Below are 4,782 nucleotides of genomic sequence, written 5' to 3' on the forward strand. Positions count from 1 at the left end.
GTTGAATGTTAATTGGAAAAAAGGTTCCACCATGAGTTAAGTAGAATAATTTAATGTTTGAGGTTATGTCCTAAAGTTGATGTAATTGCAGTGAATAAATATTTGAAAAAGAGATAAAATGTTCTTGACAATGAAATCACTGGCATCAGTAAGAATTGAGATTGACAAAGTTCGACTAAATAACTGATGAGTAGCTAAGACTGAGTAGCTAAAAATGAGTAGCGGTTGACAATGAAAGGCAAACTGCACTTGCGCAAATTTCCTGAGTTGAAATATTGAATAAGGTAAGCTGCACTTGCACAAGACTTCCCAAGTTGAAAAATGTATCTCCTATGAGCATACAAGATGAATGAATGTAACCGCTAAAAAGTGTGTACTGATGCTCAGTAAAATTGAAGTGATAAATAATAAATCAAAAGTTCATATTGAGGATTGTTGAAAGTTCATGTGGAATTCATGTTGAAATTACTTACAGTTCATAATAATAATGTGATGAATAATTGAAAAACGTTGTACGCAGAAAGCATGGCGTGAATTGCAAAAAAGGACGCTTAGTAGAAAAGTCCCGAAAGGTAAGTTAAATTCATAGAAAATATGGTTGAAAAACGTTCACTGATGAAAAATGCGTTGAATGGTTCTTGAATAAGCACACAAACTAGGACATAATGAATGATGAAAATGGATAAAGTTTTCCAAAGATGGACGCGTTAAATTGAGATGTTACATCGTATGACTGTACAAAAGAAGTGACCCTTCTTGCTTGCTGGTTGACGAAACAGGAACTGCCCAAATAGCGGAAACATGACGTCCACGGCAGTCATGAGCACAAACTCTACGAATGAAGTGAACATATAAAATCGATATTAAGCGAACTGAAGGTGTTGAGGTTGAAGTGACTGTTGAAGTATACCAAAGGAGGTTCAAAAACAATGAAAATACAATTCAAAATACTTATAGACGAATATTAAACTAGAAAACATTGAAAGAAGCAGACGACAACTAGCGCTACTATCGATCAAGCGATCAATGAAACTGTGACGTCAGAGATCGCATGACACATGAGAAAGTTGTCGGCGGACTGTAGCAGCGGTAGATTCAAATGCTACAAAAACAAGATGGACGACCATAAGACTGGCTAAAACATGAGACGAAATCTAACAATAGACATAATATTGAAACACTCAGCATATTTATTTCTGTCCTCGAGAAAATGATAGTTCAAATAATCGTCGATTACAATCTGTTTTCATTTTCTGTTTCTAAACATTCAGACTTCTTCAGTGTCACTCATAACTTAATAATCATCAGGTCCACTTCTTCTTTTCCTTGTTCCATTTAACAAGCCCCTCACTATCTATGAATTTAAGTTTCTTAATAGTTTGTCCACAGCATCATCTACTAGACTGGTTGTTAAATACCTGAAAGTTTCAGTGTGTCTAGACAAAGCGACAATCGCATGGGGCATGCTGTTATAGATTTCATTCTCCTTGTACTTAATTCTGATTAGAATAACATTTTTATGAGTTAGCCCTTGTGCTTCATGGATTGTGTGAAGTGCAACCTCCTCTCGCCACTTTAATAGATATCACTCAGCATAATTTTTTCCTCTTGGGTGAATGTCAATATCAAAGTGTCGGGTTGTATCAGATGGTATTCCCCATTTCTGTAAGTAGGCAGAATTGAGATAGCTCTTTCCATAATCGTCGTAATATTTCATAGACAGTGGAAAGGACAAAACAAACATCGATAGGACATCTACGAGTTACCGTTGCTTTGTAAAAGGTTCGCAGAATTCTGAAATTTTATGCCATCTTGTGGCATAATTACTTCTCTCAATATAGGGTATTTGGTTTGCGTCACCAACAACAATCATTTCTGAGGCCTTACTCAAGTTAGCAATAAACCCGATGTAACCCGCATGCATAAGTAGAGCTTCATCAATAAAAACTCTATCGTATGTTTTATTCTGATTATGATTTATTATTATGAGCCAACTGTCCTGTAATCAAGCTTAAGACGATTACAATGTTTTCGACCATACCCTTCTCAATGACAGTTTCACGGATTGCTTTAATACCTGCCCGTGTTTGAGTGAGTACTAGATCCTTGCCAGGCTCATGATGCGAGACTATAAGTAAGATTTACCACAGCCGGGAACACCGTCATACCACTTTATTTTAGGAAGTTTACACTCATGAAGAGTTATTCTATTGATAGTTTTATTAATTCGCTATTCAACATAAGTGTAGTATTACGTGTGACTAAAACATATCGTTCTTAGTAGAGAATTTTAAAGTATCCTCTTGAAATTCTACGTAACTTCCACCCTGCTCCAAGCAATATCCCATTCGGTATTTAGAGTTTGTTTTGAATAGGAATCTTTTCAAATTATTATCATAGATGTTCATATTGTTATTCAGGACGCTTATTAGTTCATCACCTGATATTGACATGTTTCTATGCGTGATCCTAAGAAGAATATTTTTATATATTTTAGCATTTTGTTATCAGTGTTTTGAAGTAGGGTCCGTAATTCAATCATAGAGTTTATGAATGCTTCACGTTTATTATTACCTTCAAAGAATCCTACAGGGTACTCAACTCCCGGACTATCAGATAGCTTAGGTATATTAAGAAAATTAATTTCACAATAACCTCGATAATAAAAATAAACTTCAAATCTCTAGCTCCTATGACAGTACTCAAGAGTTCAGTGGCAGGAATATCAAAATAAGTTTCACCAAGATTGTTAAAAGAATCAATTCCTATAATCAAAGGGTAATTGAATTTACTCCAATCATTTATTCTATTCAAAGATCAATAAGTACCCCATTTTCACCATCATTTAATATGAAAATAGGAATGTTTTTATCAGAAAACAAAACTCTTATACAATTAGAATCTCGTAACACATTCAGGTGATTCCATTCTTCAAGAGAGAAATATTTTTTATTTCTAAGCAGAGAGAGTCCTTTGGATGTTTTAATACTATTTCCTATTTTTGTAAAAGATATCATAACATCAACCCTCTCACCAAAATTATAAACCAGACTTATCTTACTTTTATCAGTATTAGTTGTTACGTAGAAACTATCAATTTTGTTAAGGATGGAATTTAAAGTAATCATTTTTTGTTGGGTTGATTGCTTGATTTTACTATCACTATTATTTTTATTTATCCTCAGTATATTGAATATTTTTCTTTCAGATTCCATAATCAGTTCTATCAATTATTTGTTGTAACGCTTTTGATAGGAAGGGCACTCTCTGTCACCTACTTTGTGATCGAAAGCTTTTTTATCATTGCGGCAATTTAAACATGAGGGCTTTTTGTCTCTATTAGGGCACTCTTTAACATCATGTCCTGTAGTGGAACAGTGAGCACAGGTGTTTTGTGCTTGAGTGCAATGCTTACTGATATGTCCAATTTTTGGCACTTGAAGCAACGAGAGACGGCAACATAGTCTCCAACTCGGCACACCCTCCAATCAATACCAATCCGCGATTTGTTAATAAATTCTTTTCTTAATTCACCAGTGCACTCCACTACCCAGTGCACGGTGTTTTTGTTTTTCGGTCCTATTTTAAAAATCGGCCTAAAGTTTTTCAAGAAATTTTCCCTACTCAGTGACGATGACTCGAGATTTCTCTCATACACATCGTTTGCCAATTCAGCAGCAGTTATATCTGCAGCGACGTGATACAGAATTATTCTTGGCAATTTGGATTGTGGCTCGCTTACCTTTATGTTTGGATGTTGCAGGACCTTATCACCCAAACATTTTCCTTATTGGCCCTTGGGTGAAGCACCAACAGCACACCCCCACCACGGACATCAACAGCTTTTTTAATGTTCAAATTTTGTTCACGGGTGATGTTCTTCTTTATTGTTTCTCGAATTTTTCCGCTTTGTTCCTTTTCCGTTCCATTTATTTTTGCTGGCTTCAGGATGATCACATTCTCCTTGGGCGACAGCTTCTTGGTCCGGGGCGGAGACTCCCTGGCTGCAGCAGTGGAGGCGGCACTCGATAATGTAGAAGGTGCGGTCCTCTTCTTTGGCAGTTGCACGGCCTCAGCAAATGAGATCGGCTTGTTGTGGCTTTTTGCAACTTCACTTGCTAGTTTATTCACACTCTGCTCCAGAGTGTGAATTTTTCCAAACATTTCCGCGTTGTTATCTTGTATATGTTGCTTAACGTCTATTCTTTCGATACTTATGTTAAGTTCATTGCACACATTTAAAAACGAATCATAGTCCTCTCTGGATACTTCTTTTTCAAGATAATTTCACTCCCCCATTTCAGAAATTTCTCTTGTATATTTTTAAGAGAACGTACCTCGAAACGTATTCCGCTATCGTTTTTACTTTTCGGTGGCAATTCGGGAGGCATATTCATTTCATCCTTTTCCTCCTCTTCCTCGTATTCTAGCTGCGCGGATGGTGGTAGTTTTGTTGGCGTATTTATTGGCGAATGGATCATCTTAAGGCTGATAGATCCAAAACACCATAATTTATTGATAGTTTGATAATTATTTTTTAAAGAAACAGAACCTAATTTTTAAAGAGAGCAATGTTCAAACGAAAAATTTGGTGACACACTTTTCACTCAGAAAAAAAAACGTTGAGTAGTTTTCACTGTGAAAAACTGCTGAGTAGACTGCTGGTTGTTGGTGTTGACACAACTTGTTCCACTTTCACTACTAATACTACTCTACACTAATTATTCGCTACGATCTGCACTCTACGGAGGTCTGATTACGACTCCAAAATTAATTGGTACG

The sequence above is a fragment of the Nilaparvata lugens genome, chromosome 1, assembly GCF_014356525.2.
Source record: "Nilaparvata lugens isolate BPH chromosome 1, ASM1435652v1, whole genome shotgun sequence".
NCBI classification, from domain to species: Eukaryota; Metazoa; Arthropoda; class Insecta; order Hemiptera; family Delphacidae; genus Nilaparvata; species Nilaparvata lugens.